The 26589-nt window shown below is 42.8% G+C and overlaps 1 long non-coding RNA gene across 1 annotated transcript in view; it reads right to left on the reverse strand.

The window, feature by feature from the left end:
- LOC308193017 overlaps positions 1-26589 on the reverse strand; it is a 73572-nt gene that overhangs the window by 38979 nt on the left and 8004 nt on the right. The window contains exons 2-3 of the long non-coding RNA XR_013949309.1: positions 11291-11400; positions 7094-7213 (exon numbers count right to left, since the gene is read on the reverse strand). This is a non-coding gene — a long non-coding RNA (uncharacterized lncRNA). The remainder of the gene's footprint in view (positions 1-7093; positions 7214-11290; positions 11401-26589) is intronic.

Genomic DNA, 26589 nt, shown 5'->3' on the forward strand with positions numbered 1-26589 from the left:
CTGCACCCCCCAAAGGAAAGCTGGAAAATGGGGCTTGGAGAGGCTTTTAGGCACTGCTGATAGCTTAGCTGAGCTACAGCCGAGACCACAGCTGAGTGGGGCTGGTGGTAAGCGAGAGGGGAACTGTGGGGGACACACGATGGCAGAAACATGCTGAAATACCGGCTCTGCTGCCTGTAATTGCATAAGAGGCTTCTCAAAAGGATGGGGAGAAATTTCCCGGGCAATTGGCTGTCTGAGGTTACGGAGATAATAAGTATTTTCAGAAATCAGCACCACTGCCAGAAAATAAAGTGGAAAACCTCCCCCACAGAAACAAGAGAAGGCAGAGTCAGAAATGCTGGAGTAGGGAGAAAATGCAGAGTGATGAGAAAGCCTGGTAAGTGCTGGGGGAAGGCTCCCTTCATCAACACACCCGCTGCAGGGAACGTGAAAATTAAGTTGGCTCTTGGAAGAGAGGAATCCCACCCAAAGATGGTTGGTTTTTTTTTTTTGAGGAAGGGGATTGTCTTGGCTTGGTTCCCTACAGCTTTTAAACGTGCAAGGGAATTTAATTAAGTGTTGCCACTTTGCTAATGGCTGTGGCTATTCTCAGAGGCTCTCGAGACTTTCCAAACTCTGCAGGGTTGGTCTGGAGATGCGATTCCTTAATTAACAGCTAGGTAAGGCAAGCAGTGGGGTCCGGGACTCGGTGCCTTGGACAAACAGCAGCTCTGTCAGCTTATGAAACACTGACACAGTTCTGCTGAGGTGCAGCCAGCTGAGGGATTTATTTTGCCTGTTCTGTTCCTGCAAACTCACCTGGGGTTTTCCACGGGGTACAAGTACAGCAGCTGCTTGCTCTGTGCCACAAGCCGCTCTGCAGTGCTGCTGTGTGCTCTGCTCTTGAGGGACCACATTTCACAGGCTGTCCCTTACCTCCCACTAAAAGTGGGATGTTACCTCCCCCTAAAAGAGGGACGTAATGCTCAGCCAGCTCACAGGTTAACAGCTTTCTGTTCTTCTGATGGAAAGAGCCACTGTAGGATTCATTAATCAATCTGTTTTGGAGCAGAATGTGGGCTTATGATCTGTTCAGACTCCAAAAAAGGCTGATAACTGGGACACACTGGTCTATTCCTGGGACTTGCAAGTGTACAACTCAATACACAAAACATCTCATTTTTTGCAGGTTTGAGTTTAAACTGGATAAGGCTGACAGAGTAAGTGCTCAGAGCTTCCGGGCCTTGTTAACAGTCCAGCCTTGAAATTACATAAAGGGGAAATGAAAAACAATTAACCCCCTTTTAGACACATCGCAAGCTTTTCAATTTTTCTACTCAGAAGTTCAGCCAAGTGAGCAATGAAAAGTGACTACGGCTCCAAGCTGAGTGAAGAAATAAGACATTCCTACAACAAGATGCAGGCCTTTAGTACGGCCTTACTAGTGGGTATATCCTTTGTATTTCTGACCAGCTGGGCTGTTCTTGCTGAACACCCCTCTGCTCCTTCTGCCCCCACAGTTACCCAACAACTTGAAGCAGATGTTTGGAATTGAAATTTCTGCCTGCCCAAGAGACTTGTTACAAGATTGATAAGAAGGGATGAGGAGTGTAAGACAGCTACAGGTATCGCTACAAGCCCTACCAATAACAACAACAGGTTCAGACCAGTGTGTCATGTTTTGCATACGTATCTGTATTAATAGCTTAGATCTATTCTGGAATTTGGCAGGAGAGCTTAAGTTGCATTGACATCTTTTTTCTTGACTCATCATTTCAAAACAAAAACAAACAAAACAACAACAACAAAAAATCCCACAACCACGAGTTCTTTCCAGTTATACGCTGATGCTAATTCCAAAAGGAGCAAATTGCAGAAACTACAACTGTAGAAAAAAAATAAAGGAGAAGCTATTATGGAGACCTGAAGCAAACAATACCTGTGTTATGTCCTCCCCTCCAAATGGCTTATGCCTGAATAGCTTTCTGCACTTTTTGTTTTTCTACTGAATTTGATCTGAGCAACTGATTGATTTTTCTCATGGCATGACGTGATGAAATCTGAACTGACGTTACATTTCACTGATGTACAACGCCCTTGAGCCAATATCAATTTTGTCTATAATGGCTTTGCAAGGGCAGAGGTCAGCTAGGGGACTTTCCCCTTAGCTCTGTCACAACCCCCTGCATTTTCATGACAGTCTTATAAATAAATCAGACATTCACATTTCAAGCAATGAGCCAGGTTCTGAACGGTTTCTCCTGTTGCATGAAAAACAATTTTCACTTGAATGATATTTCAATCAAAACCGATCGTGGATGACCCGATCCAGTCCTTGACTATGAGTAGAGTTGGATATAAAATTTGTTGAGTGTGCACTGGTTGTTTTTCAGAGCTTGGAAACATACTATAGTCTGTAGATGTGCAATTCGTACCATGTGTCTGCGCTCATACAGCCATTTTCCCTACCTTCAGCTTCATTTGGGATTGAGTTTCCCCATGAACCCAACCTACTTAAGGGCTCTTTCAGCACAATAACCTGCCACATGGGCACTGTGCTGGGGGAGGACCATATCACACATCATATATCTCATCTGGCTGCCCTTCCTGCTAACCTTGTTTCAGCATTTTCTGGGTAACACTGGCTGATATGGAGCATTAAGGTCATGGTCTTTCTTCCCTTCTGGCCTCCTCTCTTTGGGGCAGGAAAAGGCTATAATTTGGGACTTCTCAGGAGAGAGGGTGCTGCTGTAGCAAGCCCCCCAGGCCTTGAGATGGGGGCTGTGCTTCCCAGCCCCACCCAGGAGGAAAGCCCACCCCAAGGACACTTTTGGCACTTTGATGTTTCCTCAGAACTAGGCAATGCTGTCAGCCCTTTGGCAACTGCAAGCAACTTCCCTGGAAGGATGTCAGCCCAAGACCAAAAATCACAGTAAATTTCCATATACTGTCAGGATGAATTTCATTTATCAAGGACTGCAGCAATGTGAATTTGAACTCACTTGACTGATGGACTAGGTAGAAAAAGCTATTATTTTACAAGTACAGGACAGACTAGTCAGTTAAAATCTCTAATTACTATTATTATTATGTTTTACCGAGTCTGTTTGGGCTCCCACGCTTTCCTGTAGCTTTAGCTGAGCCCACCCATATTCTATTATCTGAGGTGGTTTTCCCACACAACATCTGACAGGTCACCCCTAATAATGCACCAAGTTATCAGCTTGACAGGCACCCCCTTTTACTTCTCTTTTTATTTATTTTTTGGCTCAGAGTTTGATGCAAAGCAAGCTGAAGCCTCTCTTGCTTCTGCCTCTGACAAAGCAGAAATCATCCTTGGGAGGCAGGGCTCAGAAATGGTATTAAATCAGGGCGGGGGGAAATGCAGATGAGCTCTTTAGCTAGGCTGTCAACAGTGCCACCAGCCCCCAGTAAATCTTCCCCCCTTTCTTTGCTACTGACAGTTCCTTCCCACTATTTGTCTATATTTATGCCTGGTTAAATGAGTAGATACGTAAAGTACATCTAGCCCACAGCCAGATCAGAGCCTCAGGCTCACAGGCAGTTGCAGATGCACAATACTGCATTTCTTACCTACGGTGATGCACGGCAGCCCTGGCTGAGCCGGCCTCGGGGTGTGTTTGCACTGGGGCAGGTTAGGGAGTCATTGCCTAATGCTTTTTGCCCCATAACCACAAGGCTGAAACCTCCAGCGATATACCACCACGTTTTCCAGCAGATCCAGAAGATGTTGTTGATACAGTAAGATACTATGAGACAGCATAAGTGAGCAGCAGGTCCAGCAGTCACCCTTTGCTTGCCCAAAACTCTTTGCATAATTCATCCCCAAGAAAATGAAGCATAGCACACGCAGCCTGCAATTCCCATGGCCTTCCCAGAGAGTATGCTCAGCGATACTGCTATGAGGACAACTGGGGTGAAAACACTTGTCCTCCCCTCTACCTCCAAGATTGAGAAATTAAAAAATAAATCAAAATAAATAATAATAATAAAATAAAAATTAAGTCCTCAAGTGTAGGAAGAAAAAAATCCACAGACAACAAACCCTGCATTTTCCTGGTTTTCCCCTCCCCATCTCGAATCACTCAGCTCTAAAATGTCATGGAGACAACTTTTTATCATGGCCATACTTGCCATGTAAGACTTTTGAAGCTGTAGTGTTATCTTAAAAAGAAGAACAGAGCAGTAGGACTGACCTTGATCCTAGATTTAAGACATTCTAAATTTAAATGCCAGTTCTCTAGGAGACCTGAAATGCTTTGCCCAGGATCTGAGAAGTTAAAAAAAAAAAAAAAAAAGTAACTTAAGTAACTTTCTACTTCTCTGGCAAACTGTGAGGATTAAGATGTTAGGGATTATTGAGTTTTTCACTTCTTCAGTAATGCCTTTCTTCATCAGAAAGATCTGGCAAGATTAGGTGACTAATTTAGTTGCTGATGTGAGAAATGTTCAAGTTCAAAGGATTTTTCTTGTCCTTACCTGAACTTTCACTAAAGAAGAATTTTTCAACTGAGAAATGACTGCTTCAAAACCAAGTTATAGGTCTCGAGGGAAGGGCATTTAGGGTTTTAATTCTCAACAGTCACGTCTAATTCCTCTGTGAAAGATGCCATGACACCAAAAGAAGGAAATTGGTTACTTAGATTGAAAACAAGCTGAACATTTGTCATAAAGAACAGCTTAAGAAGGTGGGGAAAAAAGCCAACATGTTATAATGTAGAAATGAACCCAGCAGCTAAGAAAAGGGAAGAAAAAAATAAAATCACAGGTCCATGGGATTCATTTCTCTGATAGATTTTCTTTCCATCCACTGCAATTAATTTGGTCAGACAGTTTGCATCACACTTATTTCTCTTGATCCTCGAGAGTCTTAAAGTTATAAGGCTGGGTAACGATCTTCAGCCCCAGAGAGGCTTTTAAATAGTTATGAGAGCCTTCCTCAGGAAATCAGAGTGGTTTCCATCACTAGCTTGACTGGATCAAATCTGCAGAGATGACTTACAATCCGAGACCTGGAACCTCTCAGGGTTTCTTGACAGTCTCTTCCAAAGTCTGGCATTGTTCAGCTTGAGAAACCTTGCTTTATGGGATTTCCCATAGAAAGCCTAATTGCAGGTGGTATCTTGAAAGCCACAGAGGATCTCTGATGCCAAGAAATATCCTCTGCTCCCACATCACATTCCAGAACCCACACCGACTGGGAAACTAATGACCCTTTCTGCATAACAGCTTCTCCAGAGGTGAAGTAATTAGTCATACTCTCCAATATTGGAAGTGCAAGAAATTCAATAAGAAATTGAATATAGAAATATTGCTCCAGAGAATTTCCTTGTACTGTTTCAAAGCGCTGAACCCATCTCTGAGTGTTTCTCAGCTTCCCACCCCGTGCCTAACGGATGAACCTCCCACAGATACCAACGAGCAAGTGATGACTACTTCATCATGGCGCTGAGTGCCCAACAAGACACAGAAGGACATGGTGGAGGTGGTCACTTTCTGTGTTCGCCCACATTACTGCTGCTCTGCTCTTCTCCAGCATTGTTTGCTGGATCTTCTTCAAGCATATTCCTGAACAGGACCTGAAATTAGTTTTGCACAGAGCAGGTAAAACTTCTGGAACCACTACAGCAAAGTCAGGGGGCCAGCACTCATTTTCAAAACAGGTTTGCTCCTACACCCACGGGGTTAATTAGGTGCCAAACACCCGTTGCTTGCAACCCACAGGCAAAGATTTCCGTGGCAGAGGCTGCGAGCGCAATGTGAGCTCCGAGCTCTCATGAGGCTCCTGGGGGATGACAGATGTGGGCTAACGATGCCGGTGCAATGCTCCACAGAAGCACGGTGTCGCAGCTCGGTGGATGAACTGCTCTCATAAGAAACCCGGGGCCATTTTGCATCATTCCTCCCTGAACACGACTTTCATCCAAGCCCAAATGCTCACTCTGCTAAGATGAATCGCACTCCCATTCCTACTCCATTGTTGCCAGAGCTCATTTCCTCTATTGTTTTTCTGTAAATTAGGGCAATTCATTCAGAAATGAAATGCAGCCCTATACAAAGGCCTTGGCAAGCCTAAATGCTGTTCAAGGGAGCACAGAGAATGCTAGTTCTCCTAAAAAGAGTGAATTTCACAGTAACTTCTTTTGGCCAAGTTTCATAATTAATGTTGAAGTGAGTTCATTAGAAACAATCTCTGGGCTTTAGTCCACTTTAAATATATTAAAAAAAATACTCAAAACTAACTATTTTCCTCCTTTTCCTCGCTTATTTTTCTTCTAATTGTTAATAATTTTAATTAACACCAGAATTTCTCAACAGCATGCCATCTCCTCCTTTTTCATTATAGGTGTTAATTGCAGATTCAAATAAAAAGTGAAGGAGAAATTGAGGTAAACATCAAAAGCAGCACAACGCTGCTGGATGTGCAGAAGAACAATTACTCCCACAGTTATCTTATTAGGGCTTTGGTTGACGTATAACAAAGTTTTAAAACTACTTTTTTTATAGCCTCCTACCACCTATATCCCAGAACCACTGTGCCATCCTTCCCTGCAGTCCCCAAAAGCTCAGGAGCCCCTTAGGTAGATCCCAGGCAATGGGAGGCACTGGTGCCCTGGCCCTCTCTGCCCCACCATCACAGCTCCAGATGCATCAAACACATCACCCTGAAGCCTTACACGCTGTTTGCTTCGTATGGGACCCGCCCAGCCATGAGGATGCGGGAAGGAACTTTCCTTTCCCTGCCTGCCAGTGAGCATGGGAAGGATGGCTAGGGGCTCAGGACACTCACTCACATTGACAGTAGTCATTACTTGCCAGCTGACAATGAAATATAGGCTTTATCTTTCTATATTAAGGGTATAGATTTAGATTAAAAACAAGACAGACGTCTGCTAGATCAAAACACGTCCCTTACCTGCCCAGCACTGACCCATGAAGTACATAAATATTCATAAGAGCTTTGTCCATACTAATTCTGGATGACATTGTCATCTCCATTTTATAGCTTCCATATGTGCTGCTCCTGCCCTAAGTCACACTGTCCTTTCTACTCATGACACACAAAGAATTAAGAATTATTTATTCTTACCTGTAGGTCAGACTTTCTCTCATTAACATCTAGTTATGCCTTCATCCATAGCCTCAGTCATTTCTATTCCTCTTGGAAATCCTTCTGGTTTTCATTCTGCATCCGTTTCCCCCCTGCATCCTGCTGAAAAACAAACACACCTAAGTCCTGACCTGAGAAGCACCAAGTACTTCCAAACCATGCTGAGCCATTTCCCAGCACAAGGACGAAAGGACAGTGCAAGCTGTCACTTCTCCAAGGCCACTCTCACCATTCCTACAGGGCTCCTTGGAAAAACCCATCCTCAGTGCTGAGACTTAGGGCATCTCCAAAGCTCAGGCATCCTTTAGCGTCTGGCATTTCCATTTGTGCTAGAGAAAGGTTCCTGCATGGCCATATTTCAGACAAACTACAGGGCAATGATGTGTCTCCCTAGGCCCCTCTCTGTACCACTGAATTTCCCCTAAAAAAAAAAAAATTGCTTCCTATTTTCCAGGTTAAGTTTCTTAATAATTTGTATACATTCTCTGGTCTGTATTTTTTGTTGTTTAATTTTTTTCCCCAATACATCCTGATTTGTGTTATCCAACAGCAACGTTGACTAGTTTTAGCAAGTATTTGGCCTTATTAATGATAGTTTAAATTTAAAAAAAATAAATAAAAAATAGACTACTACTCCTCTCCTGTCCCCAGTCCAGTCCAACTCTCCCTTCCCTAAGAGAAACTGCGCAATAATGTGCTGGGCAATCCCTCAGGAAAGGTTCACTTGATTTAACTACAGTATTTCACAAGCCTTTCCAATTTAAGCCCTCAAAAAGAGCCTCAGGAGAAACACTGCTGCTTGCAGCCTCAATGCTTAATTTTTCTGAAGAAGTCCTTGTCCGCCCATTAGATGCTCACTTCATATCAGTTTGGTCCCCAGTGTTGCCTTCACAGCCCATATGCTCTCCTTTCCCTCTGCATCTCATGTAAAGCCACAGATCACTTTTGCCCCCCAGTTCCTTTAACATCTCCTTCGACCAGTAAACAGAGAGCATAAAATAAAACTTTTGGAGGCCTTTGCATGGTCTGTACTGGACCGTGAGTTTGGGGCACAGCCTGGCAGCTCTGCTGAGCACTCTACCTGCCGATGAAATACCCCGTTTTGCTCACCACTTGTTTTACTCTGCTTTCTGACTACTCCAGCTTTCTATTTTGTTCTTTCCACCATCTTCCTGCCACCATTCCTCAATTCCCAGCACTCGCTTTCTGCTTTCAGCTGTTGAGACCTCCCCTGTGAAATGTTGCTCTCCTCTCATGGATTTTCTTCTTCTTTAGGGTTTATTTTATTTTAATTTGCATTTTTCCAAAAGGAGCTAAGACCTCTTCTGCTTTAATTACTGCTCCATTTAGCATCCTCCAGCCTTCTTCCCACCCCTTTCATTTTCACCGCTTCCTCCCAGTGGAGCTGGCCCACTCACTTCTGTAACTCCCTTAAATTTACTTTCTTAAATGTAGTGCAATGGGCATAATTCATCTCTAACTCAAATTTGTTTCCTACTGGGATAATCACACAATCTTCCTTAGATTTTATTTATTTTTTTGAATCGGTTCTTATTTTTTCCTACCTGCTAATTCTATCCATAAAGTTACATATTGGGGCAAGAAAGCAGAAGCTAAGTCATACTTCAAAACTGCATTTCCCTCTCTTCCCTCTCTCCCCCTATCCAGAACAAACTACTCTTCATATAATTTAGAAGGACTGAGATTTCTAAGCAAAATTAAATCTATATATATAATTAAAAATATATATATCATATATATAAATATATATAGAGAGAGAGCCATAAATATATATATATATAGCCATAAAGCAATATCCAAAGACAGGTCATAAGCTGATGTAAATCAGGATAGATCTATTGTCCTCAAAGTAAATGCATCAGTTTCTAGAAAAAAAAAGTAATAAAAAAAAATCACTGGAGTTTTGCAGATACAACACAGCTGAGAACCAGGACTACAGTTAAATCTGCTGTTGTCTTTTGTTTTCCTTTCTCTTAAAATTATGAGCTAACTGGCTTATCGCATTATTTTTTTTGAGACATTAATAGTGTGGAGTTTAATTTAGAAGCAAAGCTAATGCACAGGAAAACCAAGCAGCACAGATGACAAAATTATCACACCTACCCTGGTACTGGCAAGCAGAATAAGGGCTGAGTGCTTGCACATGTGGCTTACTTGCATTAGTGTGAAAACAAGCACTTTGGAAAAAGTATTTTATTATTCAAATTGGATTCTTTTTCATGTCAATTTGTGACATGACATCCATTTTTGTGAGTTTTTGCTGTCAGGAGAGAAACTTGCTTACGTGTCTCTTTGATGTGGTTTTACTTTTCAGATTATCACAGGACAAACAATGACAAAAAACATCCATACAAATGTGTTGCCTTCATATGCGCTTACTTCAGAGTGAGGGAGAAGAGAGAAAACCAACCCAAACAGACAGAAAACAGATAGAGCATGACTATTTGTAACATGTATACAAAGAGTTTCCTGCAACGGAGACATATCCCTGGGCTTCTCGCTGCTCCTATAAAACAAATAAGAAATACACAAAGTACCACATAAAGCAGCTTGTTAGATTTTATTGCCAGAAATCCATTATCCTTCATATTATCATGCAAATCCTCTTACTGCGTTGTCTGAAAACAACATTTCAAAAAAATATATATATAAAAGAGACAAAATCTTTCTTTTGTGCATGTCACTTGCACATTAACAGTAATAAGAGTTTCTGTGCACCTGCCGAGTCGAGAATGGACTGCCCACCCGCCTCGCCTACTCAGGAGGGTAAGTTGTGAATTGCTGCATATATATTTTTTTTCCCTGAGAGATCAAAGCAGGAAGGCAGGATAAAGGGGAAAGGAAGAGAAAAATAATGAAAAAAAATATTAAAAGCCATACCCACACACATAAACACCCACACACCAAGAATCAGGACACTTCCATAAAATAAAGATGCAGAATTAAGCATCTTTTTTGCTCTTTGATAGCCTGCTAGATTAGTGAGGCAAAGTCCCCTTTCCTACGCTCCATGGCTTTGCCCATAGCTGGGCAACAGGACAGGATTGCAGCTAGTGAGGGGAATATGCTGGAAACAGAGAAAACTGCATAAAACTGCATTTGTTCTTTATTTCACAGAAAATGTAATTACGCTGTGTACGCAGCTTCCTGATCAGAAATTTCAAATCTTTTCCTCTAATTCTAACTTTTGTAAAACATTTTTTTCTTTTTCTGAATTCTGTATGTAAATCACAATCAATCAGCACAAAATAGCTGCCAAGATAAAGGCTATTTTGTGGTGTTTTCTCCCAATTTCTATCCAGAAGTAGTCATAACTTCCTTTCTTTTTAAGAGCAAAGTAAAAAATTAGCTGCCAAAATTAAACCCCATCACTTCAATATTACATAAAACAGCAAAGCTTTTATTATTATTATTATTATTATTTATTATCACATTTCTATGTTTTAGGGTTTTCTTACACTCTGCCACCATGCAAGAGACCCGAAAGAATAAAGGCAAATTTCAGTCTAAAGAAAGATGCTTTTAGTTTGACTTAATTTCATTGTTCAGGATGATGGAAAGAATGAATGCTATAGCACCAAGCCTTCCATACCATAAAATCAGCTATGCGGGGAGGTTGGCTTCCAGGAGCACAGCTTGCGGTGCTAAGTGCCAACATCAATTACAAGGGAACAAAGATTTCATGAACCTACAAACACCGTGGGACATATCCCATTAGCTGCACTGACAGGCTGTTCTCAAAATGGTTTGCCCAGAGCAAGACGTGGATGGGTCCCCCTGCTACTACACTATTTAGCACCTCGCAGCGTTTCTAGCACATACAGCTTCACCTCACTGCTACAGGCCAGGGAAGGAATATTTTTCCCATTTCACAAAGATGAAAAGGAGGTGCACCACCTCCGTGAAAACCACACAAACAATCTAGTCACCAAACCCAGTGACTCCTGTGCTTTTCCAAACTCTGGCTTCCACCATCAGAAGAGAAATCTCAGTTTGGAGAGCGAGCTCGACTCTGGGTGGGGAAATCACACAACCACTCTTACCCCTCCTCCTCCTCCTGACACCAGTCCCAGTGATGTCTCCATGTGAGCAGGAAATCAGCTTTTAAATTAACTTTGCTGAATAAACAGAAGGAAAAGAGAAAGAAAAACCAACCCTTGCTGCCCTCCTCGAATGCCTCTGGAGCCTGGGACCATGCAGGGAGGCTCAGCAGCCAAGTGCATTACAGGGTCAAGCCATGTTTTGAATTCATCCTTTGAATGGTGCTGGAAAGATAAAAGACCAAGTTATAATGTCATAGGAGATATAAGACAAAGTTAAACGGTGCATAAACAAATCCAATGCTGTGTTTGACCTATGGGGGAGGAGGAAGAGCTGGGTGTACTGCGTGCTGTGCATCTTCTAGGAGACAAATGAAAAGGTGATTGGAAACTTATTCATACACTCCATAAGCTTCTGCCATTCACTAAATGGTACGTAATAAACCTTATTGGATTCCATATTTTGTGGGAAATGACTCTTTCATAGCTTTGTCCCTTTAATGGGTACTCATTTAGGAAAGTACTATATCGGTTTTATTGCATCAAAAGGAATAAAAGATTTTAAATGAATCTTAATGCTCTCTCAAAGTGCTGGAGTCAGGGACTTCAAGCTAAATTCACAGCTAGAAGCAGAATCTTTCACAAGCTTTTGAACGTACAGAAGAAAAACTCCAGGAATAGAAGTATTTTATTTTAACAATCCTTAAGTCTCCTGTCTTCTTTTATTCACGCTGGTAACCTCTTTCACCTCTCATCGGTTTTCCTTGTCTTCAAGTTTCTCTTAAACCTGCGTAGCCTCGTCCTCCTTCCCCCCTGACTCCTCTTCCAGCCGATGTACCCATTCCTGCAAAGAACAGGCAGTTTTCTTCCCGTCGTATTTCACAGGTGCCTGCTGGGAGAGCACCGCTTGTATATTTTCATGTGTTTTTCCCCCACAGGCTTTTTAATCAACACATCTGGGAATCATAAAATAACAGTCATTTTCTAGCGTTATTGTTCCTGAATAGGGGGAAATACTACAGAAGCAAGAAAAACCTCTCACTCCCCTGCTTTTTGAGGCTCCCAAATAAGCAAGTCAAACTGACAAGTTTGTGAAGATTTCCCACTGACCTAAAGACACAGCATATTTTGCATATTTGTTCCACGTGATCTCATTTTACATACGTATATTTTTCACACGTAGCTACTTCCCACACATTCACACTTGCCATGCCCAGCATCCTGGCAAAGGCCAGTTATCCAGCACAGATGCATCTGCTCCAGGTGGTGCCCATTCCTCTTTAGCAATCTTGCTCTCCCTTTCTAACCCTCTTTGGCAATCTTGCTCTCCCTTTCTAACCTGATGTCATCCTCAACCCATTCCCCCTTCCTTCTGAAAGCTTTCCTGCAGGAAATTCAGTCATTCTTGATGACAGCTCCCGCTTCCCCACATGCATGCACCTAACCTCTGGGTCACAGGGGATGAATCAGCATCCAGGATGCGCAGTCCAGGATAACACACAGTTGAGGAAAGTAAAGTCTTTCCATTAATTTCCATTTGTCAGGCCTGCAGCCTAATCTGCAAATATGTCCAGTACCACTGTCTGGAGTCAGTATCAGAGGTGAACGTGTCTAATTCATTGTAGGACTGGGATTAATTGTTGCAAAATCGTTAAGCATGCACAGTGCCCCTGGGATTTAATCATACAAAATAGCATTTTTCCTCTTTCAGATATAGGTATAAAATCAGGAGAAATTCAGTTAGCAAGGTATAGGAAGTTGCCATCCTTTAGATGAGCCATAGCTGCTAACTGAGCCGTTCTCCAAGTCCGCTCCATTTGTAGGAGAAAACATCTTCGCTCAACCCCCTGCAAAATGCAACACATCCACCGCACGCCCCTCTGCTTCACAGCCCAGCAGTCCTGAGCAGCTCACACGGGCAGCTAGCTGTCAGCCTCCAGCTAGGGAACCAAGCTGCCCAGTTCTCTTCCCATTCACGTCTTCTAATTCCAATTCAGTAATGAACTTCCCTTTCAATGACTTGAGGAATGATTTGCTTTGTCTTGCATATCTCAGTATCTAAAGAAGTTTTGACAAGGACTATACCTAGATTTTCTGATATAAACATATAATAAATCTAATGTTGTCAAGCACGGTGGCATTTTTATTTTATTTTGAAAGAGAATTTAATCTAACTTCCCAGGGGATTCTTCTCTTGTGTCATAACAAAGTCTGGCTTGTAATGGATTTCCCATTTTTCTTTCTAACTCGAATAATGACAAAATTGCTGCACAGAGCAGCAGCGTTCTGTAATATGTCACAAAATGCAAGCGGGAAGTGACAGTTGTCTCTGAACGGCTGGGCTCAGCCCAAGCCCCTGTTTCTAGCGGCACAGGTACTTACCTGCTTGATGTCTCCCCACAATCAGCCCCCAGCCCGACTCGGAGCACAGGGAAAATCCTCATGGAATAGGAAAGGAAGCAGACAATGGAGGGGGGCAGCAGGGAGAGAAATAATAAAGATAAAGAAATCGATAAGTAGCACTTAAGGACCGAGCTTTCAATGAATGTAATGTTGATACAAAGCAGCTGAGAATCTCATTCATAAATATCTATCTCTACATGTCATCCTAAATAACTTTTTTTTTTGTTTTAATATTAAATTTCTGTCAAGCAATAGTATTTAATGGAATCCGTGTATCCTTTGGGGAAAAATACCTCTATTATATTCCATTATAAACCCTTATGTATCAAAGGATTAAGAGCCACTTCTCTCTTCAATGGCATAATTTTCTGCAACCAGTTCTAGAATCCTTCCAGTGCTGTAGAGCATCCTCAGAAAAGTAATGTTTTCTTCTGTAGCTGGGATGACTGGCTATATTTTGCTAGCTCAAAAACTGTGCTGGACCTTCCTGGCAGAAAGACAAGCTGGTGCTCACTGTACAAAGTTGTATTTGCCACCGAAAAATAAAAATAAAATTTCCACCGTGTTTTGCATTGTAGACCTCAGGGAATGAGCTCAGAGCTTGGTAATTAGTGGGTGAGCAACCTCACACTTAAGGTACCCTGTGTTCTGTAACATTTACGGTAGTGAGAAGTTGTCATGGGAACCTGGAGGCAATAGTCCTGCTCGCATTTCCCCATGCGGTTACACAAACCCTAACTCACTGTCGGCTGCCCCCCTCAACAGCACAGAGCTTATATTTAAGAGGCCATGCCCTATCAAGCCTGGTCAAGACCTGAGGTCCCTTACACAGCACTGGCAGATGCTGCTGTCTATTCTCCCTGCTTAACATTAACGATTCCTGCCGGGTCTCCTCTGTAGCCGATCCCAAAGCACTCTGAGAGAAGGTTGGGGTCATTCTTTCCACTCAACAGGTGAAGAGACGGAGCCACAGACAGGTGGCTTGCCACATGCCCTGCCACGTGCTGATGGCTGATGCCAAACTCCCTCCATCACCCAGACATCTGCCCCCCAAAACCATAGCAGTGACAGGGCCCTTCTCCAATTAAACTTCCTGCTTCAAAATCCAGCACATCCCACAAATCCGATCTTATTTCTCCCCTAACCCAGCTGTGGCTTACACCACGCAGCTCCCTGCCTTCTCCATCCTCCCCGCCTGGTTCAGTCCAGCCAGCCGGGAGCTCAGGGTGCCCCAGGGTGGCTGTGGCTTTGTCCTCTGGCAGGACAGAGGCTCCTGTTGGGTGTCCACCAAGAGGTGGACGGTGCCAAGGCTCATCGGCCTTGCAGCTGGCCTGCTCTCGATGCTAATGTGGGGAGGGGGGGGCAGGGAGTTGTGTAATTGTTCTGAAAGCCTGCCAAGCAGCTCGTTTACAGAGTTAAATGGTCTGTGGTGTAATTAACAGAGGGAAAACTGTATGGCTTTTTGTTACTCGTGACACAAGGTGGCTCGTTTCCTCGTTCTGACGAGGCAGGAGGAAAGGGACCACATGGACGGGGCGACCACTGAGTGCGCCCGGACCTCTGCCCCGTTCTGCATCTCCTGACACCTGCAGCTCTGTTCCAGGAGCACGTGCGCTGCTTGAAAAGATGTACAACGCCCGGGCAGATAACTCATGGGGATCCAGAATGTAAATGAGGATCTAGGAGTTGCAAAGCTGGTCACTGCTAGACCAAACTTTGACACACCTTGGTGTCAGAGTCCTGATTTAAGAGTCCAGCCCCCCTCTACCATACTTTGCATCATCCCTCCCCCTTCAAGCAGCACAGAGCCATTGATAACAAGAGCCTGGGGCCAGATTTAGATACTTTCGGCACCTCCTTCTGTAAAGTTTGCAACAGACTTTTGTTCTGTATCAAGGAGTGCTGAGTCCTTTTGAAAACCCAGCCATCAGACTGATTTCTCCTTTCCAGCTGCTACAAAATCTGACATAAAAGCTAAGAGGGAACTTGCCATGGCCCTCAGTGAGAGCTGGGTCACACTCAGAGCTCACCCACACCCATCCCTCTGCTGCAGAGACAGGCTATTGGGAGGAGGAGGAGACGGCTGTGTTACTGAAAGGGCATCCTGCCACTGTTTGTGGTCACAGTGATGTGAGTGGGGCAGTTTCTCCTCGTGTTAACTCACATTCACTATGCCACAGCAAATTCTTTCCTTTTTCCTGCTTGCCGCTGGAAGATGGGGCTGCTGGAAGATGCTGCTGCAAGTGGTTTCCCAGCCACCCTCCTCCCATCACTCCCACCCCCACTCACCACTTTCTCTTTTCATTTTTGAGAGGCTGGAATATTGCAGGATAAAGAGACTGCAGCTGTGTTGGGGAAAAGAAACCAGTCACGCCTCAGCAATTTATGGACAATTTCCCATTAATAAGAGATAATGGAGTGCAGTTCAATGGATTTGCAATTGTACACTTGCTCTTTGAGGATATGGAGGGGGATCTGACAGCAGTTTGTTCCTCTCAGAAATGGCATTACCATGATTTTGTATATCCCATTGTAAGGAGGGAGGTTTGGACAGTTTAAAATGGTTTAACAGCCTATTAGAAAAACGCAGGTGTATCAAGTTATTGAAATGACCCCAAATACTGTTCCTGCAAGGGAAACATCTGATATAAATTACCCATGGGCTCACAGATCCCACCTGCATGCACTCAGTGGGCCAGTGCAAGAACAAAGGTCTGCTGGTCTTTGTATTTCTGACTCAATTCAGTTCTGCTTGCGCATGAGGCGGGGGAAAAACCATGGTAGGGAATGCTCCAGGAGATGTTTAGGCTGCAGATTGTGCGTTTGCATACAAATTTTGTGGTGGGTTGGCATGCTTGACATCCATACGTTGCACACAAGCTTTCAGGGAAGGCTAGCCTGACCACAGGCTCTCCCTGCCCCATCGTAATAGTCTGGGGGTTATTCTGCCACTTTGTGCTGCAAACCCATGCAGGAACAACACAGCCTGGTTACTGCAAGGAGGTAGAGTTCTCAGGGGTGTGAGGCATGGGTATGCACAGCCACAAAACGGTAAGCTTATACAGGAATTTTCTCCTGAACCTTGTCTCTGGGTGCGTGATTTACCCCTACAGAACCAGAACTCAGTGCCAGATAAATCTCCTCACCTATGTAGGTGGTTGTTCCTCTTCAGAGTCCCTCTAGATATGGATACACTGTCCTGGTCTGTACATAGTCACACTGGCTAATGGTGCAGACAGTTCCTCCCAATTTCCACTTGTTGTCCTCCAGTGTAGCTGACTCCCTTGTAACACCTTATGACCAAGGGCACACAGAAGCGCACCTTCTCCAGCACTCATTTCTACACACCCCCTCTGATACATCTACTGCTTAAATTCAACTTTTCCATCACTAAGACTAAGGACAAGCAGGAAATCTCCAGATCAAATTCACCTCTCCAGATCCTCTCTCATTCTGTAGCATTGTACTATTTCGGACATAATGTAGCTAGAGTCCCCAGTGAAGATGTATCATCTGTTATGTTACAAGTGGGTGATTATATTTGATGTTTTATTCTCGTCTTTCGCTGTACTAACATTTTGTTTGCTGCTGCTACATGACTACAAAAAGCATTTCAAGCATTTCTTCACAGTCACAGTACCGAAGTGGAAGACCTTTTTTTACACCCTACATACTGATAAAGCACTTACTTATGAAGAAAAGAGTCCGAAATCCAAATACAGAGAATGCTACTATCCAAATAAACGAGTCCCAGTTTCCTACCCACACCAAACTAATTGCATTGACAAATACCAGCTCTACCAGCACCATTTCAATGAATTTTAGAAATCTGTTCCTAGTCACAAGCTTCTGTATGGAATATAAATTCACCAAAGTTTAAAGGTCAAAGTTTTTGCCGAATTCTGGAGTCTATTACTATTTACTTGCTTAAAATATTTTTAAAAAAGAAAAAGAAACCATGGGTACACAGCTACTGAGGAACTGCACGAGATCCCTGCAGGACTTCCTTGAAAAATAAACCAGAAATAACCAAAGCAGCCCCTTCTCAGATGCAGGTACAATTCGGGTTGCATGAACTGAGCATATGTTCATGCAAACACTTAATTTGAAATTTCCTCTTAAAGCTCAGGACAGATTCCCTTCACAACTTCCCAGACATGATTCAGGTTCACAACACAGCCTGAAATTAGTCACATTTGACGTGATTTCCAGTTTTAGTGAAGGTCTCTCACAGTTACAGGCTGCATCCAAAGGATGCAGTTTTGGGGCTATACCACACATCTCCTGTGACATATTATCCTTAAAAACTAAAACCACAGAACTTTGTTGCACAGAAACATTACTTGCCATGAGGAAAGTTAATGGCCATGAGTACATCCCTTTGCTCATGGCTGGTAAACTCTCCTCCTTCTCACTCCTGCCTCCTGAGAACAATGCAGTCAATGTCCAGCCACTCAGTGGGAGACAGATCCAACCTTCAGAAGTTTATATTTTATAAGATTGTATTTTATATAAGATAGACAAATAAAGGACAACGACATTACTTATTTTTCATGAGCTAAATAGAGGAGGTCAGTGATCTACCCCAAGGCTTCTCGATCACTTTGGAGAACCAAACCCTGTGCCAGCCCTTCTCCCAGCCACCCACTAGACCATCCTCTCCCCATGTGGAAGGGGAATTTAAGAGCACGTTGGAATGAAAGGCTCCCCAGTGCAGCTGCAACAGTCCATCTCCTTGCAGATCTAAAAATACTAACGTGCACCAAAACACAAAAATAAGCCCAGACAGGTTCAAGTTCACTGGAGAGAAAAAAAAAAAAAGAACAAAAAGTGTTTTAGATTTCAGAACGTATCATTTGCTTTAAAAATAAACAGAAATTCAGGAGGTACCTTTACAGATTTTTAAATAGCTCAGCTGAAAACCAACTCTCTTAATGAAAAACAATAGCAAATTACTTGGTTATTAATCTCATGCACAGAGGCAATTATTTCCCAACTGAGACTTTTATTTAAAAAAATAATCATATAGATTATTTCGGAAAGATGACAAGTCTGCTTCTTGGCCTCCCTTTCTCTTGCTGTGTCTTAATTTGCATAAACATGACATTAAATACTGAAAAAATCGCTTTAAAAAACAGTTACTCCATCAGCAAAACCTGACAGTGCAGAATTCAACTGCACCACGGAGATCATCCTGGTAAGAAGAAAAAAGATATTTTTTCACTTTTCCTGACATTAAAACACCTCTCACTTCTAACAGGACTGCAGTTCAAATTTATGTTTTAGAACCCTTTAATAATTGAACATGTGTAAATATCATTATTTTTAGATGCACTGCAGCAGATAGCGAAGGAAAAAAAATCCTACACCGAGCACCTTGACGGGGCTGTTCAGCCCAAGGGGGGAAGGGTTATACAAGATCTTACCATGTTGAGATAAAAAAAAAAAATGTAGACACCTTCCTATTATCATGCTGCGCTTGTCTCTCGAAGCTTTTGTTCCATTAGAAACTTGTTAATTGCTGCCTTAGTAACAAAGGAACAACGTGCTGTGGTGGGACTATTAGGAGTCTACGTGCCTTGTTCACCCTTAGAAAGGCAGAGGGGTTTAATTGGCTACCTGTTCTTAAGATGCAATAAAGTGGGATAATCAATGGTGTCAGCATCTAATAATGGAGATTCTTCACAATGTGGAAGAGAAAGCCCAAACCCTCATTAATAAAAAGCAGTTTTTTGCGTGACCACAGAAAAAACTTGGATGACTGGATGTAGAATTTATGAAGCGCACAGCCAAGAAAACCTGCTCTCTAGGAATTTTAGAAGGCCATCATCACTTCATCGGTCTGACGAGTCTATTCTTCCAGTTCACCAGAAAAGAGATCTGCAGCCTCAAATGCAAAACAGCAATTTATAACAGTTTGTCTTGCAAACAGCAAGAAGTTACCTTCTCATCTTCACTAATTTATTGTCTCATGATATTTGTAAAGCAAAAGGATCTCCCCAAAGCAAGACAATGAGAATTATTTGTTTCACTGCCGCTGATTTTTAAAAAAACATTTTGGTTTAATACTTTAAAAGGAGCTAGTAGCCTTTTCAGCAAGAGATACAGCAGAAGGTCAAGCTCATGGCCTTTTCCCCCTCCTCGCAGCAAGCATCCTCAAACAGAGAGCTGTCAGATGGACCCAAAACAAACCCTCATCTTAAACAAACACCCTTTGTTTATTAACAACTGGATTATTTTCGTTTGTGTAGACTCACCTGTATTTGGCATGAGGCAGAAAGGGCTAAGTGTGACCACAAGGACCATCCATTTCTTTTCCCATAACACAGCCCCTTTGTGCAAAGCAAATGCCAGCTCTAGCATGAGTTGTGATCACAGCTTGTTTGCACACCTCCTCCATCCCTCCCAGGCCCTTTGGGGTTCAACAGCAAAATGCAATATAGGCAGCTTTAACTGTAGATATCTAGAGGCTCCAGCAGGACCAAAGGTATTTTCCTATAAAAAGGAGTCCAGATCTCTGGCAGCTCGGCTGGCTGTGGATTTATGCTGCGACGCTCAGGCCTGGCACCTCCTGTGCATCACTAAATGGAAGGAACATTTTCTGTTTGTGTCCTCACATTAATTCAAGTCAGTAATGAAGTTGGGAGCATCACAAGGTTTTAACAGTATATGGGATTAGACCAGGCTTAGATAACTGAATAAATGAACTGACTTAATTAGCTCTCCTGAAACAAATTATTATACAGCACTCATTTCCAATTCTTGTATGAACCCCAAAGAGTTCTAGAAATGCATTAATCCCTTGAATAATAAATCTTTATATTTTTGCATACCTACTGCAATTATGATGGGTAATGAGATTTTAATTAATCAGACCCAGATTTTTTAATGCTGTTGAAGAATGCAGATACATTAGGGACCTATTTATTTGGTAAACCCTAGAGAGGGAAAAAAGGAGGAAAAAGGCAAGAAGAAAAACAACAACATTCAGTGTTAAACCAGCCTACATCTAACAGTCTTCTTAACAGCATCCATCCTGCAAACATCCTTATCCTGAACATGAACTCTGTAAATTGTCAAATGCTGGTCAAAGTATTAACTCCAGTACCTCTCTAAAGACAAAATACAGTTATTAAATATTATGCCACCTGAAATACACTCTGTTTCATGCAAATAAGATCTTTTCTACTGGAATTTGTATGCTCTATATGGAAAGATTATTTTCTTGCTCATGTTCTAAGCTTCCAGGTCCTTATGAGTGACAGCCACTTGTTATCTTTATTATTAACATGGCAAAGCAGCTGTAAATACAATCATTAAACCTTTCACTCATATTTTCCATTTTTTCAAACCCTTCTGAGGAGATAGCTAAAGATCTCTCATGCAAAGGTAGTGGCATTGCAGTTGTCATTAATTATAAATCAGTTTCTAATATGACTGAGAGAGCAAAGATTGCAGGGGGTCTCGTTAACATGAGATTAAAATTCCCTTGAAGTGTAATTATTTTGCAAGAGAGTCTTGGGCTGGATTTATGACTATGTATTGCATCTCTGCACATACCATATTGACAAAAGATTTTTGCTGGTCACAAGGAAAGAACATCACTGATGAGCACTATTTCCCTTGGAAGGAAAAACTGAAGAATGGACTTCAAATTCTACATCCAGGTTTCCAACACATTGCCTTTTTTCTGAGCAGCAGTTTAGCTGGAGATGGCTGAGAAACTCAGGAGAACACCCTGGCAGTGCAAGGTCAACTCCTGTGTGCATTTGGAACAGAGAAAAGAAGTAGTGCTTCTAGTTTAAATAACATTTAATTTTAAGTTTAAATGTGAAATGTTGTGGTTTAATTTGTTTTCCATTCTGCAGTGAACCTCCCTGGATTTGACACAGTCAATAGGTTTCGTTTGTTTTCCCCCCCCTTGCCCACTCTGAAGCATTTCCTCTGGAAAACCACTTTCCTCAGAAAAATAAGGTCAAAAGAAATTTTTTTATTAAATCTAGCAATTGGCAGTAGCATATTCAAGTGCCTTTTCCCTCTGGTTGTGTTGTTAACCACTGCACTAAAATAAAATGCAATCCTTTCTGAGCCACAGAGAAGGGACGGAGGTCACAGACACCTCCACGGCTATGGCAGAGCTGCACGAGTCTGATCTTAAAGTCTGAATTTGCAGCAGCACCTAGGTGTGGAGGTCCCCGTGGCTCAAGGGGTTGGGAAACAGGGTACTTTCAGCCCGGAGGGGATTTTCCAATCTGTATCTTTGGGCTCTTGCATAGCTTTAAAAATCTGGGTGTCTTGCAGAACACAGCAAGATGTGTTCTTGGCATTTCTCTGGGGAGAGCTCACGTTAAAGAACATTTTTTTGTTGTTGTTGTTGCACAGAACCGCTCACAAATGAGAGCCAGCTCCTAGCTGCACTGAGCAGTACCTGGTTTGAAAAGCGAGCACCCAGCCTGAAATTGCTGTCAGCCTTCCCTGGCTGATCCTCAGTATTGCTTCTGTTTGGCACCTACCCCACCCCACGCCAGAAAACCCGTTTCAACAGAAGGCCAAAGCAACAGGGATACACAGAGGATGCTAAACGCCATCTGACCCAGGGAAACTGAGGACATGGTAATCAAATCCTACTGGGAAATTTTGTTCTGCGTTTGCAGAAGCAGAAATCTTAAGAAAAATAGGACCTATCCCAAGACAAAGTGTGGTTTTGCCCAGGTCTCTGTGGGAAGAAACTTGCCATTTATTATTAGCATCAGTGCTACTGCAACTCATCTTGTTAATTCAAAGCTTCACTCACAAGCTGCTTTGATATGTTACACTCAGCTCTTTGAGTCCTGAAATGCTTTTTTGTGCAGTTCCCCCCACCCCCCCAAGCTTGGTTGCCCTACCCCCAAAAATCTAAATTTGCTTTCATGTGCTAGGAAAACAAACAAAGAAAAAAAAAAATACCAATGTGTGAATTTGCTACTTCTGAACATCTTGTCCTCTTAATTTGTACTGAGCCAGTTTGTTCAGTACAGAAACAGCCGTAGGAGCAAGGCAAATTTAGCTGTAAGGCAGGGTTGGGGCAAAAAGGGTACCAGCAGAGCCAGAGAGGGTGAGCAAAACCCTCTGGCTGTTTGCTCTCCTCCCAATGCCCCCACAGCAGGTTTCATCAGGACCCTGCCCTCCTCCTGCATCCTTGCTTCTGCTGACCACAGATATGAGGGTTGGAAATGCCACATCCACAAATGGTCTCTAAGTTATTCTGTCTTCCTCCTGGGGCACAGCTCCTTTACTCACCTTGTTCCCAACCCTTTCCATCCCTAATGAAAAATTAACTGGAAGCAGAGAGCAAATATCTTTGTATATCTGGGCCTAAAGACTACAAGGGGAAGCCTCAGCAAGCTGCTTTATGCAACGTACTGGCAATTTGGAGAAAATCAGTAGCAGCAAATCCACAAGTTAAGCCAGGCAACTTCATGAACTTCTTGCCTGTTTGATTTGAAACAACACTTTGTTTGGAATAAATAGCAAGGTTTCCTCTTTTGGAGTGAAAAGGGCAACTGTAAATCAGAGTTCGTCATTTCAGAATATCAAGTCTTAACATTTCATTTGGTATTGTAACGAGCTGATGGCCTTTGAAAAGGAGAGAGGAAATGGCCAGCTTCATCGTTACGACATTTATTTTACCTAACAACTTCCTCAGCCGAGATGAAGACCGAAAGGGACAGATGAGTCATTAGCCCCAGCGAACCAAGTCTCCTCGCATTTACAGAACAGAAAGAGGCCTGTGAACCATGATAAGTGGCTATCTTCGGCCAGCAATTTTACACCATCTACAGAGAGAAAGAGGGTCAGAATCTGCACTGGTAAAAGGCATCCCACACTATTTGATGATCAGCATCATAACATGGGGTGTTTAATCTGCTTTCTTGGAGTAAGAGCCTGGCTGTCTTTTGGCGTATGTGGAAAGCTCTCCACACTGGTAACAGCAAATAAACGTTAATTTGGCATCAGTGACGCAAATGCACCGACATTCACCCCAACTTCACGAGCCAATGCCTGCCTACCACCACCTGTTGACATGATCTTAAATCACCCTTGGGAGATCTGGATGGAGCCTGAAATGCAGGAGTTCCTGCCTCCCCTGGAAGCCTGACATGGGGCAGGTCCCTCTGGGAAGCCTCAGCAGCAGCCCCAGCAAGGGATGGGTGTCGGGGCTCGGTGCAAGTGCAGCCCTGCAGCCGGGGCTACCTGCAGGAGGGTTTGCCCTATGCTTTACAGGACAGCCAGGGGCTGTCAAAGGGAGAATGCTTGCAAACAAATGAAGAGTGACTTTTGATAGCATGGCTGATGCTGTCCGAACAGAACAACCCCCATAAAGGCCTAGCAAGAAATCCTGCACTCTGTTAGTGCAATTACAGCCTATTGAATCAGTGCAAACACCAGGCACATACTGTAAAAATATTTCTGAACCTGTCTGAAGCTACACGTCATCTCAGTATATGCTCACAAATCTGCTTTCTGTAGGCATCATCAGCCCTCTCCCAGTGCACTGAAAGGCACTGGGCTCAGAGCTGATGCCTTTATACTTCAATCATTTTACACTTCAGTTATCTCCAGCACCTGTGTGAACAGCACAACTCCACATCAGTGTCACCACAACCAGCCCTTGCTGCAGCCATTTCTGCAGGGACTGCAGCAGTGCCTCCCCGCAGGAAGTTTGGTATGCGGACTATAAGGTTTTATTCCCAAAACCCATGAACGTATTGTATTTGGATATTAGCAAAATAATGTTTATCCAGAGACCTCAGTTACCGCTTAGGGACAGCTTGTACATAACCACTCACACGGGGCCACTCTCCCTGCAAACCAACTCCTTGGTCAAGCTCTCTTTCTCCTTGTAAGAGATGCCTTGATGTCTCCCAGCCTCACCAGCCCCCTGCAGATGAAGAAGGTTAACATACCAGCTAAAAACATTCGCTCATCCATCACATGAGACCTGCTCCAGGAGCTTTTGTACCAGCTTGTGGTCTGTGACAAGTCGTGTCCCCTCAAAACCCTTTTGAGGGAGGCCCTTTCCCAACCAGAAGCAAGCAGCTAACGATGCTCTGCTGCGGGGTGGAACATGGCTGATACCGAATGAGCCCATGTGTAGGACTTCTGGTCTACAGCAGATTGATGCCATGATATTTTTTTAATTTTATCTATATAGAGAAATAAACATATGCACACAGTGTGTTTATTTCACTCTATCAAACATAATTTGAACAAACATGACATAATTTTTACTGTGCAACAGAATGTCTCTGTGCTAAGTATTATAAGTTTCAATGCTTTGTAATTGTATTTCTATAGGCACAAGAAGTATTTGACTGCACAGTGAATGCATTTCATTAAATAGTATAAATTTACACACTGTTGTAAATGAATGTTCATTTCACATTGTAATTTTTTTACTGCAGAATGTTGCCATTTTAGTATTCACTGTAATCACTCCACTGTGTTGCAAGCAAATGTCATTTATATGATATGTAAAAACTCAGAGAATTCAATTTAAGGGATCTCAGTCTGAAGTATAAATACATGCAAGCCACGTAACACAAATAAACTTACTCCAGATGGTTGCTTATGGTAGATAAAATCAAATTTCGCCATCCTAAGAAATTAAATTCCCAGTTCAAATCCAAGCAATTCAGTACAGTTTCTGCTGACCAAAATGGCCAGAAAATTAGCACCAATCTAAATATAATAAATATAATGAAGTTTTTGCTACTAATAAGAGAGCAAACATTGTGCTTTCTAAATGCTTTAACAGCTTTTCCGTCTGAATGTTTTTGAGAACCGACAGAGAGTCCCTCAGCTATCTGTCCCAGAAAATACCGTATATGTAACTATCTAGAAAGAGAACTATTGATACAATAAATTATCAGATTCCAAATGCAACTGTGCTTTATTTGCTACTCTACCATTACGGCTGCCTGGAGTACTTACAGTACGGCCCAAGAGCATTAACAAACAGTCAAGCTATTTCTTCTCCGTTGATAGCCACCTTATTGCATTCAGCAGCTAGCAAATTAAACCTTCAAAATAATTCTCATGTGCACTGACTGTAAAGTGAATTTAAATTAAAGTAATACATTACAAGGAAAGCAAGTACCTAGCCAGAGTTCTCGGCAGCTTCTTCCTTCTTCCAAAGCCATCTTCAGTGCACACAAATAGAGCTGCACAGTTCACACCTGCCAACATGCAGCTGCACATGCCGTATGGTGCAGGACACACCTTATCCCAGCACTCTCGCACATATGTATTTGCGAACACCTCCTGCCACTGGGAGACTGATGAATCCAGGCAAGTGCTGCTGAAGCCAAACAAGAGATGCCTCGCTGCCCAGTTCTCCTCCGTCAGGCGCACACATCCTCCCCAGGGGAGGGTCAGGGCACTGGGCAAGCTTTTAAAATGGAATTATTCACACTGGCCACCCTAAGCAGATGAAGGCCCATGACTGTCCCCATACAGGTTGATACGAAGCCAAAGAAATGAAGTTACCCAATGTCACAGAACGAACCTGCATCAGGCCAAAGATTTGAAGAGAAACCTTGTGTAGCCCTACTAGTATCCTGCTACTTGTATTTATCTGTCCATAGCTCCCAAGTTTAAAGTTTGGGCCCAGGAGCACTCTGTGAGGCTGCCTCGTGCTTTTCACATGCTTGCTGCAGTGCAGAGATAGAAGTAACACGGAGGTGGTTTCAATTGCTCTGTTTTCCTGAGGTGGTGCCAACAAGATGGAGCTGAACTGATTGAAGTGTTCTGATATAGCTACAGCCTTGAACGTGGCTTATCTGCTCCGTGACTGCTGGAGAGACCCAAGCCTCAGAAAGTCTGTGCACCATGATGGGAACGAGCTGGATTACATTTCCAAGAGGCACGCTCAGCAGTGGCTTTGATGAGAATCAACTTAGATGGGAATTAGAGAAGCCACTCATTAACAATTTATTTATTAAATGATAAATAATAAATTATTTGAAATCC

This window comes from Anser brachyrhynchus, assembly GCF_964034855.1.
Source record: "Anser brachyrhynchus genome assembly, chromosome: 3".
NCBI lineage: Eukaryota > Metazoa > Chordata > Aves > Anseriformes > Anatidae > Anser > Anser brachyrhynchus.